The 17091-nt window shown below is 30.6% G+C and overlaps 1 long non-coding RNA gene across 1 annotated transcript in view; it reads left to right on the forward strand.

Moving 5' to 3' along the window:
• LOC149411839 (uncharacterized) overlaps positions 1-17091 on the forward strand; it is a 201103-nt gene that overhangs the window by 119872 nt on the left and 64140 nt on the right. The window contains exon 2 of the long non-coding RNA XR_016304681.1: positions 11202-11237. This is a non-coding gene — a long non-coding RNA (uncharacterized LOC149411839). The remainder of the gene's footprint in view (positions 1-11201; positions 11238-17091) is intronic.

A 17091-nucleotide genomic window follows, 5' to 3' on the forward strand; every position in this document is an offset into this window, starting at 1 on the left:
AAGGAAAACTGCGTACTTCCAACTTGTCCAGTATGAGAAAAAATAACACAATTTTTGTACTAAATATCTTAACAACACCAAGAGCTAGCTATCTTCCTTTTAGTAATAAATAGAGAGAATTATAAAAATGTGGTAATATGGATAATATTAAAAAATTACAAATATATCACATGGAATTTTTCGGTTAAGTTGGGTGGCTTGTTTTTTTTTTTTAATTTAGTTAAATGGATAATAATATGAAGAAATTATAAATATTCTCAATGGGATTTCTATAATTTCTGCATATATTTGACATAGAAAATATATGCAGGAAAAAATGCGGGTTTCAAGCTAATAACAGCTTAGATAAATTAGTTTTATTTAAGTTTTTTTTCATCTTTATTAATTACATTACATTCGTGATGTGCTGTGCCTGTCTCACTATGAACTCCTGCGTTAAAGGTAGGCGCAGTTAATAACATGAATAGCTTACAACAAGATTAAAAACATTTTTTTTATTTAAAATAAAAGACAATCAACATTGCACCAAAGAGATACAAACTTCTAAAGAGGTTTTAACAAAATCGTTAATAAAAATAAAATTAATGATCCAACACTTTACGCCTGATTTATTTCAAATAAAATCAATGATCCAAGACTTTACGTCTGATTTATATTTCTAACAATATCAATGATACAAGACTTTACTTTTGATTTATATTTCATATAATATCAATTATACAAGACTTTGCGTCTGATATATATTTCAAATAATATCAATGATCCAAGACTTTACGTCTGATTTATATTTCAAATAATATCAATGATCCAAGACTTTACGTCTGATTTATATTTCAAATAACATCAATGATCCAATACTATACGTCTGATTTATATTTCAAATAATATCAATGATCCAATATTTTACGTCTGATTTATATTTCAAACAATATCAATGATCCAAGATTTTACGTCTGATTTATATTTCAAATAATATCAATGATCCAAGACTTTACGTCTGATTTAAATTTCAAATAATATCAATAATCCAAGACTTTACGTCTGATTTATATTTCAAATAATATCAATGATCCAAGACTTTACGTCTGATTTATATTTCAAATAATATCAATGATACAAGACTTTACGTCTGATTTATATTTTAAATAATATGTGTTATGTCTTATAGCCAGTGAGATAAGCAGATTTACAAAAACAATATTTTTTTATTTACTTTCTAACTAAAAAACGTTGTTAATTTTTTTTCAATTGATAAACGACTTTGTATGTGAAAATCTTACTAATTTAAACGAAAAGGAGAAAATTACATCAAATAGTTTATAAAAAGACTTGCAAGATATATATTTTGCATATGCAGTCAAAGTGGGTTATTTTTCTGTTTATCTATAAAAACTTTAAATAATAATAATTTTTCTTCGAATTTCGGAATTTTCCAAAGTTTTTTAAATGTTCTTCATTTTGAAGATGTCGTAAAAACAAATACATTTTAAAAAATAAATTAAATTACCTTTTTAAATTTTTTTCTTTTGAATTATATTTTAATATTTTACTTTTAAACATGAAAAAAGTTAAAAAAAATCTTGCCTCAATCATTTATGACCAAAACGTTCCAAAATTTCACAGAAATCAGAATTCAAAAACCAAAGAACTTTTATTTAAGGAGTTTGCAAAAAAGCTGTCACTCACTTTTCATCTCGTTCATGCAATTAAACATTATTAAAAATCTCACCTAATAATTTTTTTCCACTAGGCATCATTTGAGAGCGCCAATGTTACAATTTTATATCCCCTACTCCAAACAAATGTATTTTTATTTCCTACTTTCAGAGATATTTAAAAGAATGACAAGCAATACATCATGACATTATTTGACAATCAAGGGATGGGAAATGGAGAAACGGGAATAATGAACCGTGAAAGAGAACGAAAGAGATCACATCTCACGAGAGGAGATGTGAAAGGAGAGTTATGTGAGGCGAAAGGTTTTTTGTTCTATTTTTATGTGATTACATCAAAAGAGTACCAACTGCTCCCAACCGTCTGAAGCCAGTGAGATGATGGCATCTCCAATTAGGGAATGTTGTTTGTAATGAGGTAGTGAGGAGGGGAAGAAGATGACGAAAAACCTGGCTATTTTATATGATTGTTCTGTTCACTAAACAAGGCCTGCCCATAAGTTTAAATAATTGGTATGATTTGAGATTTTCACGGCAAAAGTATTATAGTGATTTGTTTTGGGGGTATTATGCCGTGTTGCGCTATCTCCTTCTTAAGCCAACGTTTCGGACAGCATTGCAGTGTCTTCATCATCATCATGTCAAAAAACGTTGGCTTAAGAAAGAGGTAGCGAAACACGGCATAATACCCCAAAAACAAATCACTGTAAAAGTTTTAATAACGTTTTGATTTTGAATGGTGATCAACAGGGCGATACTGAAAATATCTTCCACTCTGGAATGTGCCAAACGAATATTATTTTGTGTGAGTAAATTTTACAAAACACAAAATTAGAACCTGCGACCTACTTCATAGCCAAGGAATGCACATGTTTTATAAAGGTTCGTATACGCTTTAGACTCCTATGTCCCACACACGCCAATGAATTAATTATTTGTCAAGATATATTTCCAATATTTTAAAATCTTTAATCAATTTCACCATATGAAAGGAAAAAGTTGAACCACACGGACACGCTCTAAACACACTTCCATTATTTTTAATATTATTCACCGGGTTTATTTCTCCCTAAAAATTATTGCGAGAATCTACATGCTTGATAAGTTTGTTAAATGATCCGTGGATTTAAAAAGGGTAATATTAAAATTACATTTATCCCGAATTCAGATGAGTAGTAATAATCATAAAAGATAACAAAATCGTCAGTCAGCCAAAATACTTACACTTTTCATGGTATCATTTTGCTTATAAAGCTAATCCGTAATGGGTTAATTAATGAACACACTGACGTAATTGCCTCTTGGTTTATTCCCTTTTGAATTCATTATAATTATATATCATCGAAGTTAATGGGTAAAGATTATCAGGACGATATTAAACACGCCATTAAATTGCCACTGATATTATATTGTTTGAAACTATTACTTTGTGGATTTACAGATGCTTTTATAATAATAATAATAGCATTTATAGCAGTGTCATTTCACTTCAAGTGCGCTTTACTATAACAAACTTAAAAATAGTAATTTAGTATTAGTGGTAATGTTCTTAAAATTAATCCTACAGTGCGCCTTACCCAATACAGATCTATTAATTTAACACTAAATGTATAGTTTATTGAGAGCAATGTCAAAATAAGAAATAACAATAACAGTGATATTATAGCACATGTAAAAACAAGTAACATTAAAACTAAAACTTAATATAAAACAGGAGGCAGTTTGTTGGATATAAAGGAAAAACCGCCACTACTCTCTCATTAAATCTTTAAACCAAAGCAAAAATGCCTCTAAGTCATTCAATCTTGAAAACAAAGCAAAAATGCATCGAAGCCAATCAACAATGCCTCTAATCCAATCAAAAATGCCTCTAAGCCAATCAAAAATGCCTCTAAGCCATACGAAAAAAAGTAAGTTATTACGGCAATAGATTCATCGCGCGCACTGCGGACGCTCGTCATTTTAACCCTGGTACACTTTGGAGTAAATCAAGAGGATAAATCTTCGATGAAATATTTGGTTCTAGCACGCAAACTATGTCTCTCTCACACTTGTTTGACATCGTATATCGTCATCCGATTTGAATTTTATAATAGTGATCAAACATATTTTGTGTGGCCCGATTCGCCAATTGTTTATTGGCTATGAAAAAATCATTAGTCGTTCATTCTTTATCATAAATAGAGCAATAAGAGTAATACTTCAAAAGTAACTAAATTATCTAAAAGTGAAATAGATGCTGTTCTTGAACACGATGGTATTTATACATGAAATAATAAGCAACCTATTACCAAAATACATTTCAAAAAAATATATACACTACAAGGATATAACACAGGAACGTTAATATAAATTAGGCTAGCAAAAAAGGACGAAGCCAATACACAAAACTACATTAAGGAATGTTATTTTATAATGCGTTGTCGAAAACTATAAAGTCTGCGCCAGTGATAGATTTAAGCTGGATCGGATGAGCCATGTATCGGACAGCAGATGGATATACCTAAATAATTATTAAATAATCAAGAAAATGAATATTTGTCTGATGTCACACATTTTACGATGTCGACTCCTTTGAGGCTTGTCTCGTACGATGATAAGATTTTTAATCACTGCACACGTGTCATATCGCCAGTTCAAGGATGAATTACTCGCACGACAAACCGTGGGACCTTAGTAATTAATTCTCGGCGCTATGACGCCTTATCGACATAAGAATAATTGCTCTACATTAACGTGTAGAAATTGTTGAATTCGAACTCAATAAATACGCGAACAACTGGCCAAACCAGTCAGTTGTACGACGACATTCGCAAGTTGTGTTTCATTGTAAATCCTTACCCAAGGTACCCCCGAGAGGAAACCGGCATGTTACAGTTGATGTCACTGGCGTAGGTGTCCAGTACAAGCCATATTAAACAAAAGTAAACGTAATTTATTTATTTAGAATTAACAGCTCAAGTGCCATTTGTATACAAGATACTTATTGATAGTCATTAAACAATATGGAAAGAAGAACGAAAGAAAAAAATATAAGATTATTTAATTAAAAAATTCAAAATAATACACATTTATACAAAATTCGTGAAAGAAATGCAGAAGAAACCGAAACAAAACAAAAAATTATAATTCAGTGACGTCGTTAAAATATGCACTGCTTAAATTTTGAATCAGTACAGTTTTATAATTTAACAGAGGTATATTAAAAACATCAGCTAACATAGCATACGATTTACCAATGGTGAGTAATCTATTTATAAGAGAATTGTAGCCTGAAACTGTAGTATAATTTTTACAATAATGCATTCTGGAAAAACCTTGATTTAATGGTAGGAACTTAAACGCGAATGAAGACTAATATAGCAGGGCTACCCAAATATTATGTAATTAATAATACAAATGTAATAATGTACGTATGTGAGTCATAATAAAATGGTTATTTTTGAACTTGGATGTATAAAATGGCTAACATAAAAATAAGCAAAATTACAATGTTTTTATATTTAGAAAAAAAAATGGTTTTTAATAAATAAAAAAATCTCTAAAACATAGGTCGAATATGTTTTTTTCATTGAAATAACAACTAACGTACTTACTTCTACTGAGACCGTAGGTAAAATCATAGCCTAGTTCATGAAGTAATTGGACAAGTAAATATGAGTCCAGTGCGGAGATCAATAATTTATAATGTAATCCATTTCAAGCGTGGTATGACGTATGATTGACTTCCACGCACACGCAATAACAACCCATTAACTGATTTATTCATAATATGAATTCTTTAAGACTTTCCTGACATCATAAAAGGAATCATTAATTAATATCACAATGCTCCCGGAAGGTAAATGTTCACGAAGCCATTACAGAATTAATTTCTTTGATTTCACGAGTACGGGTTGCCTTTGAAAATAACCACCGAAGAAATAATCAGAGAAGAGTCTTATGGGCGTGTATTTGCTCAGAGTAAGCTCAATTATTCCTTCATTCTGCGAAATTAATCAAACATTTTGACGGCCTGCGTCGTCGAGGGGTGAGGCTCTCCACTAGCAATCCGTAGGTTTGCGAGTTCAAATCCCTGCGTGTGCACGTAAGGTTTATTTGTTTGATCTGTGTTATTTCACAATTCCATCATAAAATAATCATGTATTATTCAAATATGAAACGTTGCTTGAATTGGCTTAAGCCGTGTTTGGTGATCATATCTGAAGAGCCAGGTACTTCCCCACCTTCCTCTTCCCCATCTCATCCCCTCCCGAGCACTGCTCAAGAGTCTTATGCGGTATTCATATAATTAAAGAAGTTAAGGCGATGCACTCCGTCGTATAATATTTTGAATCGAGCCGCCATCAATAACACTCCTTACGTAGATGGCGATAAGGCTGAAATTCCCGCTTAACACCATCCAGCTGTTTTGATTTAGGCAAGAAAAAAACATGGCCAAAAAGTGCCTTTTATTTTATTTTGTAAATGTTCAGGAATAAATATTTAAATGTTTTCCGATTATTTTATAAATAACAAAATTTGCCACATTATACAATAAAACCATAACCGAAAATATGTTCGTCAGTAGGAAATTTTGAACTTTAAAGCAGTTTTCATAGGCCTTATAATTATTTTTTCTGGGCTTATAAAAAGACTTAATGAATGTATTATGAAATGTATTATACTCGCGGTATTTATTTAAAGCATCTGAAACATTTCTAGGCGACCAAATTTTCAAAACACAAACACATTATTTTACATTACTACGTAGTGCATCACCTAAGTGACGTTAACCTTTGTAATATGTTTGCTTAATTAAATATCTTGTCGTGTAAAATGGTATTTTACAGTTTTTAATATAATTATAAAAAACAATCATTAAAAAATCGAAAAACTTGTCGAATTCCGCTGCACGTTTAATCCGCAATAAAATTTATAAATAGTACTTGGTTTCAACTTAATTGAATGGTTAATCGATGGTAAAAGATACATTATAATAATAATTTTTATTATAGGATTTGGGGAGGTTAGTGCAATCCCACATGTCCCATAAATAAAACCATTTTTTTGTAGACTATTATCTATATGTGAAAAATTGTTATATATTGTTTATTATCTATTGTTCTATCGAAGTTAAGTTTGAAGGTCAGGATAAAAGTATAAATTAATAAAATAATCCAAACTAAACCCTGAAAACCTTGTGCATGCCGACTTAAAACCTTCGACTTAAATAGTTGTCTCCATTAGATATTTAAGGGGAAGCTACAAGCTGAAAATGTGTATATTCTTGGTATACCTTATATTGTAGGTAATAAGCATTAAAATCGCTTGACAAACGGAGTCTAGAAACGTTCGATTTCAATCACAAAACTGTTTTTTTTATTTATTTTGTTAATAATTTTATAAGAAAGCAAAATATTTAACTAAGTGAAACTGTCACATATAATTTAAGCTATAATAATGTATTTTTTAAAAGTTGTTTCCTTTACGCGTTCATACATTTCCATAGAAAAAATCTTTGTTTTAGAGGTTTACATTTATATTTTTATTGAGTAATTTATTATTATATTTGTATTCTACTCAAGCGAAACGATAGGAAAACCTTCAATTTATCTAAAGCATATTTTTTAGTATTCATAATATACACTAATTCGTTATAAATATTAATCAAAATGGCGATTTAGCATTAAGCTTCGCCTTAAGTTGAAATCAAGTGTTGTTTTTTAAAAAGCCTTTCAAAAAATATTCTTTTTTTATATTTTCAACGGCATCTGCTTGTAATATCTGAAAATCTAAAAATGTCATTCATCTTCTTTCAACAGGCGGTGTTTCCCTTTCCTTTTGACCCTAGGGTTTTAAGACGGCCGTCTTATTACGCCCGTCGCATCACGAATACCACGGCCGCTAGATGACAGCACCGCTTTCTTAGCAAACCATATTATCTCAATTCTCATATTTGATAGTCGACCAAATGTGACGAAAGTTCAAACAGCCCAAACGTTGTAATTTTCCATCCCAAATGCGTTCCATTCTAAACCTACAAGCACCATTATACGTGTTACGTGTATTATAATTACTTCAATTCTCTATTCTTACTTAAATATGACTCCCACGGTGGTGTTTACATAGTATATAAACATAATATTAACCACCCAACTGACAGCGATGTTACTAAAATGAATATTAAGTGAAATAAAACACTGTAACTTTGTTTTATACACCATTACACAAATAGTTTGTTCTAGTTAAATAATTATAACAAACTACTTGTTATTATAATCCTCTTGCATGAGATTTAAATCAAAGCAAATACCTTCAGCAGACCCGTTAAAAATCACTGGGTATTATAATTGTAGAATTTTTGCAATTAAGGTATTTATTAAAAAATATATACTCTTATGCCTCGGGACCATTGACTTTCAAATGAAGAAATCTACCGTTCGAATCTTAATAAACTTGAAAAATTACAACGTCTGTCTAACGACATAAAAACACATTTATACTAATAGAACAAATAGTGTCGCATATGTATGTCCACGGGACCCAGTTCAGTGAAACCATGCGTTGTCTCAGTAACGTATTTTCTATATGTTGTTTCATCTACTCATCTGTCTAGCGTTTGAACAAAATAAATAACTAATATACTAACCATCACGCCCTTTCCCCGCAGGGGTTGGCAGAGAGGACGTACCGCCAAACAACTCGGTCTTGGCACACACTCCTCGCCTCATTCACATTCATACATCGTCTCATACATACTTTTCTATTATTCTTACTCTTGATATGGCCCGACTCGAGTATCTGATTCACTTGGTAATGTCTTCCTCGGACGTCCCCGACTTCTGCTACCATTTACATTTGCATCGTATATTCTTCTAACACTCCTTTCTTTGCTCATTCGCTCTACATAAATAAGCATTTCGAATAAAATATTATTAATTTATAAAATATATATTTTAGGTACCTACTTTATCGATTGGCTGATACAATAGATATTTACTTTTTTTTAAATAAAAATTGAATAGAATTTGAATAATGAAACTCATTACGTAGAAATATCTCACATTACTTACCTACTCATGCACCGACAAGCGAAACTAGTGAATTTTAGTATGTTTAATGTTTAATTACTGAATTTGAGGTTAACGAGTTTTATTTTATTTATAATGTCAACACAAAGTGTTTGCTTTCTTTGAAAATATAATTTTATTAGAAACAAGCCAAGCAACATTATATAATTATAAATTTTGGTCATTAAATATGTAAAACAATAAAATTAACATTGGATATAAGAATAGGAAGCCTAATTTAATAAATTCAGAAAGCTAAAATTGATATTTTGATTTAAATACTTTTTATATTTTAAAAAGAAAGACAATCTGACAATATTTGAAAATCTTCTACTATCGCCACAGAAAGCAAAATTTTTTTTTTGTTTTGTGATGGAGGACTAGCCTAGGAATTGAACACACTACGCCTGGGTGGGACCTAAACGCGATGTCAACTCAGCCACCGACCGGTCAGATATATTCAGGAAGCTAAATATGATAAATTCATGAAGCAATATTTGATATATTCAGGAAGTGATTCTTCCAATAATCAGGAAAAGGACAAAAATTTATTGGAAGAAGTTGTTTTTTCCAATAATCATAAAAAGATAAAAAAATGTGTTAGAAGAATTTATTTTTCCAATAATCATGAAAACCTTCCAAAATGTATTAGAAGAAGTGATTCTTCCAATAATCATTAAAAGGTGTCAAAATGTATTAGAATAATTGATTCTACCAATAATCATTAAAAGGTGTCTAAATGTATTAGAATAATTGATTCTTCCAATAACCATTAAAAGGTGGTAAAATGTATTAGAAGAATTGATTCTTTCAATAGTCATGAAAAGATGCCAACGTGTATTAAAAGAAGTGGTTCTTCCAATAATCATAAAAATGTGCCAAAAAATAATATCACGTTGTAATTATTATCTGTTTGTTCTAAATCAGAATTTATCCGATATTTGATTAATAGTGAATTAATGAGCCAAGTTGCGATTTATGATAAACTTTATTTCTTAACACTTTTGTAACTCTGTCATCAGCCGAATCTGAGAATTGCTCCTTAATTGTGATGTATGGTAAAAAGTTGGGTATTCAAGCGATAGATGGCACTTGTCAGAAAGCTTACTCCAGAGTCCGACAGATGTCACTTAAATGTAGCAATTGCCTGTGGGATATCATTGTCAGACTTCAAGCTTCTAGAAACAGAGAATTACGAACCCTCCGGTAATGAACAGTGTAGCTAAATCCAGACTTACATATTTATTGTTACGTAAATAAACGCAATTATAGTAAAGAACCTTTTACTTTTTCAAGAGAATTCCCAACACAGAAATCTGCAAGTAAGCCCTAAATAGAGGGATGTTGTGAGGCTGAAGATAGTGGAGAGGGTAAAAATATTGAGTAAACGATTGTATAAAAGTATCGAGATATTCAAATCTCACCATTAGGCACACTTAAAGTCAATCCAAGTAAAGTTTGAAATATGAATCGTTGTTTCTTCCCAATACAATATGAGAATATCTACCTGTTTATTTGTTGTAAATTATCATCAGCATTTTAAATAACCAGAAACATTTTAATTTTGAAAATTAAACTTTACTGTCAGCCCAATTCTAAATATGTTCCCTATTACTTCACTTATCCCATGTTCCCCTCCCCCACCTCTCTCCCACATCTAAAGAACTGACCTACTCTAGTATACTGTCTCTTTCTTTTTTGATAATATATGTATATATATGTGTGTACTTCTGTATTTAAATATAGACATTAAAATATATCAATAGAGTGTCATAAAACCAAGTATTTTCGTTTAATTTATTTAGAAACATTTTAATTTGAAAAGTTTTCCCATTTTCAGAGAGCAATCATAATTACTAATCTCTGTCAGCTTTGGTGTTTGTTATAAATTATTAAAAGTATTTTGCTTTACAAAGTAGCGTTTTTAAGCTACATAGAAAATTCTAAATGTCTTTTGTAAACCTACGCGAGAATGTTTAGAGAGTTTTAGAATCTAGATGACATTTAAAACTTAAGATTTATAAGAATGAAAGCACCCACTTTTTTACTCAAATAATTAAATATTTAACAATGTAGTCGACAGTCATAAACTTATGTATATAACAGTCACACAAAATGAGAAACTAAAGGTTAAATGACGTGTCAGTTAAATTACGCAAATCAAATTTGATGTTTCTGTTTTCGATAGTGACAATTCGAGATGGAATTCCATCACATTGAAACAATTTCAAACTTTTTTCTAGTTATTTTATTTTCTTACCGTTACCGGTTTCAGCTTATTATAACCATCTTCAGACTGGTATTATAATAAAATTAGTAAAAAAAATGTATTACAATTATTTCAAAATATCATTTAATAAAATTAGTAAGAAAAGGTACGATTTTATTGAGTTTTTATTTATTTTTTAGTATACTATATAATAATTAACTCACTACCGCAAAATTTAATATGCCCATTTATTTTCCTTTTCAGATTTATCCCCCAAAGAGAGTTTTCGACAAAAATAAGGTTGGTGTTATTTTTCTTCTGTACATTGTTCTTAAAACTATCTAGCCGAAATTTATTTTCGGTACACGACAATATAAGTCGATAACGGTCATGAAAACGTGAATTAATTTGTATATTTTGTTGAAGGTTGAAAACATTGGAAATTTACCGCTGGTGTATAGGGATTTCTTGATATTTTTCTTAGCAATTTAGAACAGTCCTTCATTTTGGAGTGATTTTTGAAAAACTTTAATACCTAACGAACTATCGCGCCGTTTCAGAGAGAAAGACAGAGAGGATGGACCAGGATACAACTCTTGGTACACATTCCTTGCTTCATTCACATTCACACATCGTCTTACACGTACTTAACTCTTCGGTTATTAGATACTTGATTGTGCCATGTCGTCCTCAACTTTTTTAACGAGATGCGACAGCGAATTAAAATCAATTAACTTCATTTCGAGACACATTTCTATATATATAGTATCGGGGACGTTTATATATACTGTATACATTTTAATATCCTATGAAAAATCACGGGTTACTATAATAGTAGGATTTGCAAAGCTGACAGAATTTATAAAAAAAATATTTTCCTCAATTTCATATGCCCTTTAAAAGAAGAAATTTACCGTTCAAATGTTAATAAACATGAAATTTTTCAACATCCATCTACATCTGTCAAACATTTATACAAAAGAAATACACATTCAAATAAATAATTATTAATTAATTAAATAATGTTGGTACTTGCTTTATAGCTTTTTTTATCTTATATGTGATTTATAATAATTAGTACCAATTTTTAAAATTAGAAGATCATTGAGCTTAAATAATTTTACACATAATGCAGAAGTACGCAGGAATACTTGACATCACTTTACATGTGTATTTCGACAAACGAAAATAGTACCCTTAATTGGTATATAACATAGAAAATCTTCTGCCTATAAATATTTTAAAAATAATTGTAATTCTCAAATCAATTTATCTTAAAACTCATAAACCAAGAAGCGCGTGTAAGTCGAATAATGATTGATAAACAATGGGTTTAATTTTTAATCGTTTCAGTTTCTGGAATCATTATTTCATTATCGTATCAAAATTTTTAAATTGCCAATTAGCCTTAATTAGTTTCCTACCGTATTTTTTCTTAAAATTTTAAAGCTCTACAAGTCTACAGGGTACAAAACGAATCTGAAAAAAAATCCAACAATTTAAATACTACGTAGTACGTTTATCATGGTAGTATATAACCTGCACCAGGGGTGGGATTATTGACTGAGCGTAGCGAAGTCCTGTTTTAACTCGGCTGTTTTTCATTTCGTCTCTCTGTAAATTTGTTTGTACGTTTCGTTTCCAGCTCAAAATGACAGTTATAATGGTTCAGTAAAGATTATTTTTCTTAAATGTGGAATTGTCGTCTTTAATTGGATTTTTTATTCGTATTGATTCAATACTATGGTAGATACCTATTTGTCTGAAGGAAGTTTGAAAAAAGAATTCTCATTAGAGCAAATTATTGTATAATTTTTAAGGTATTTGAAATTTAAACAAAGTTACATAAAATATATGGTTTGTAATTAAGTGGGTAGGTATTTAAGTGCATCTCATCAAATTGTATGCTTTCAGGATAAATTTTGCCTTTGTTTTATTAAATATGAGAAAATTTGAATCATACTTTTTTGGATATAAGATCGATTATATTTTCATTCTTGATAAATCGTACGAGACCACTTCCAATCTGATATTATCAATATTTGGTGAGATAAAACAGGTTTTTAGTTTTAAAAAACATGGACATTACATTGTTTAACTCCCTAAAGGGGTTTTTCATCACTTTATTTTGTTCTTCATTTATACTCCAAGATTAATGTGTTACAAAAGTTTCATGAATACACGTATTTTGTCATTTATCAAACCTTATTATACCTGTTGTGATTACAAATTATATTCGAACAGTTTGTAGTGGATTGTAATCAATTTTTATATATTTTTTTAAATTAACACATTTTTTTCGGATATCTGTTTAACAGTTAGTTAGAAATGGGAAATAATTCTGACATACTCCTTATTTTTTTAAACACCTTTTCTTGCGAATCGATATTCAGTTTTATTAACAGACTCGATATTATACACACTGAGGGTCAGTTAGGTACACTGTACAGGTTTTCTTAATAGAGCAACGATGTAAATATTTTCATCGTCACTGATGTAGGTAATTCACACTATCAGACAGGGACAGGTAATTGGGTAACAAGTTAGGTGGAGGAATGTAGGAATATATGTTAGATGGAGAAGCATATATTTGTCGACAACCTGTACTATAACGCAGATAGCTTCGTTCGCACATCTCAATTTTCTTGTAAATGATGCTGGCAACGTAACTGTTAAATAAATTACCACAAAGTGAAAATTTTGCTTTAAACATGAAACAAATTTTCTTCATTTTTTCCCATGACTATTCCAACGGTAATAGGATATTTCTACAATCAACCCTAATGGAGGCATCTCGTGATGACTGTGAGAGGAGATAATTGTGTGGCTGGGCCTTAATCTTCCCTTCCATGTTCCGTTCCTACCCGTGTAGGGAGAAAAGTGATTTGTTAAGGCCCTGCACACAATAAAGCAATTAGCTAAGTGTTTTCTTGTAATTACGATATTATTTATTTAAGTACGAAATGATGTTTTGAATTGTGTTTGTTTGGATTACAGAAGCTTATTGAGGGTCCTTTGAAGAGATTTGATTTGATCATTCAGACGATTTAGTGATAATAATATGTTTTAACAATATTATAATCTCTTTGTGAAGTATTAAATGGAGTCGTGGAATAAAGAAAAAGATAAGAAATGTGTTTTTGACGTGTTTCGTGATCAAAAAATCTGACCATTGTCATATTTGTGTTTCATCTTTATTACGAAGTTTTCATTTCAATCAAATGGGACATTCTTCATTATAATCACATCATAAACTGCCAAAGTAGTTTGTCAGCAGGACAATTTTACAATAATAATTAAAACACTAAAGCACACATATAACTAAGCAGCCACAATATAGAAAATAGATTAAGAACATAGACATATGAATATTAGTAGACCTGCCCTAAGTGATTAAAAGCGTATTATTCCCCACTCCCCATACCGGTTCCATTGGAGCCGGCTGGGCTCGCGTATGGCCTCCCGTGAATTTAAAAAACGTGACGTCATCATTCTTGTGCGAACTATGATTGAGGCATCATCGGTTCATTTTACGAAATAACACGGCAAAATGGTGGCTTGTGCTATGAAAACTTGTAAAAATAGATGTGAAAAAGAGAATAATTCCAATTGTCGTATTACATTCCATATATAAGAATTATTTTACTTTATTTTAAGCTTATTCACATCGTATAATATGGATCAGTGTAGAAACATATACTCGTATATCACATCGAGATACGTCTGGACGCGAAACACAAAGCCGTTTGCATAAAAATCAGGGATGTGCCTTCGCCTTTTGCGCTTTGATAACATACATAATCGTATCATTTGGAACTTCTATTTTTTCATCTGTTATATCTTGCTGGCACTCCGTCGTATTATTAAAGGATAGGAAACCAATCATATTTAAATTTATTCCACTTTTGGCGTTATTACTAAATGAGTTTTGAATTTTACACAACTCGTAAACAACACTTAATATAGGATAAATGGTTGGTTATCAATTGTGAAAAATTGGTATGTTTGGATGTAAAATTTGGATACAGTGAGCATGTTTGGAATGAAAAATGTATGTGTCATTAATGCTGTCCGATGATATTTTTTATCTATTCAAATTAAAAATATTATATTTTTCTATCGCACGTTGCCACCGATCATATATTATCTTTGGAACATTCTATCACACGTCGCAACGGACCACGTGTTAGGTACGCGCGTTATTTCGCATGTACGGCACTGCTGGAACGAGAAGGAGTGCATATCACGTAATGCGCTAGGTTATACCGAGTGGCGATGTGTGATAGAAAAACATGTTTTTGTTTTTAATTGAAAAAGTTTCATCGGACGGCAAAGTGATGTCCAAATTTTTACTCCAAATACTCTTAGGAATCGCTGGTAAAAGCTGTGTGTATATAATTTCATTTGTTTTTTAGTTGTTTTACATTTCTATTATCTTCTTAAAAGTGAAATGTTATATATTTTCTTAAGGATTTCATTATTTTATTATTAATAGGAACAGAGCGGTTGTGACAACCCTCCAACATTGGTCGAATGTAGCGATTCTCAAGTGTGCTCATGGTTGGTTGCTGGGAAGTAAATTATGAACATTTATAAAAGTGCCTTAACTAAATACGTAAACAAAATATTCGACTCTGAAAATAAAAGAAATTTATTTTGCCGAATTCGGACTTCGCAAATTTGTTCATAACGTGGCGAGTAATTTTCGCTCCCATGTAAAAATGTCTATTCATTCAAAAACAGATTTTACTTTTAAGAACTAAATGATGATATTATAATGCGAGATGCCTATTTACTGTCAGATTGATTTATTGACGAATCACAGTCAGCTTTCCTCTCTGCGTCCCGCAACTTTTGGTTTAACCCCTCGCCTTTAACTTCTCGTCTATTAATATTCATATGTCTGTGATTAAGAAGAATAACATAATCAAGGGACTACAATACATAGACAAATAGATATAACACGGCCAACACACTCAAATGCACACAGTATACTCAATCACACTTAACAATTATATCCATACAATCAATGGATAATATTGTATTTATAAACAATATTAATATATAAAATCTTGGTATATTAAATATTTTTATGCATTGGCATCTTATTAAATATAGAAAGTACATGATAAGTGAATGTTCGTTTCCTGTATTCATTAGTAATTTTTGGAATAGACATACCTTCATTTTAACTAAATCTTGTGTTGTGTTTGTGATCTACTTTTTTCTTTATATATGGAATATAAAGTGGCGATAACAATGCTAAAAAAGGTTTAACGCGTGCTAAATGGGATAGAACTACAAGGTACTAAATCAGTGGTCTCCATTCAAATCTATTTGGAAGGTATTTCTAATCTATATTTTCTAATCAGTGGTAAGGGTGAAGATTGGGTACAAGCATTTATTGATATATAGGTCTATAATATAATATTACACTGCAGAGATAAACATACGGAAGCATGTTGTGGGCACAAACGTGTATCAAAAGTAAGTTTTTTCCTTACTTCTCGTGAAATTTGTCAAACATTTTCAAATGTAAAAAAATTCTAATGCAATTTTTTTTTAAATTTTAATTTACTATACAAGGATACAGAAAGTACAGAGGATATAGCTAATAGGTACAGCTTATTTCTCACGACTAACCCAATTCACTAGAAGTAGAGAATATATAACATTAGTACAGTTTTTTGTACAAAATATACAGAAAGTACAGAGGGTATAGCTAACAGGTACAAACTATTTCTTAATACTTATCTAATTCACAAGAAGTAGATAATACTCGTATATAATATAGTACAGTTTTTTGTACAAGCATACAGAAAGTACAGAGGGTATAGGTAATAGGTACAACCTATTTCGTACGACTTATCTAATTCACAAAAAGTAGAGAACATGTAATATTAGTACAGTTTTTCAATATAAAAATAGAAACATAGGTATTTAATCCACGTAAAGTTTTCGTTTAAAGTGTAGTGACGTTTGTTTAAAACGAATGTGTTGGTGATTTAAATTGGAGTATATCGTGTATATGTTTAATATTCCCAGATAAACGTTTTATTAGCCTGTCTAGGGCCTAGGAGTCGAAAGGTCTTATATTAATTGGTGTAGGCAGCTTTTTTAAAAATTGATATCGATCACATTTCTATGGATGGAT

Source organism: Hesperophylax consimilis, chromosome 24, assembly GCF_061612785.1.
Source record: "Hesperophylax consimilis isolate HC1 chromosome 24, BYU_Hcon_1.0, whole genome shotgun sequence".
NCBI lineage: Eukaryota > Metazoa > Arthropoda > Insecta > Trichoptera > Limnephilidae > Hesperophylax > Hesperophylax consimilis.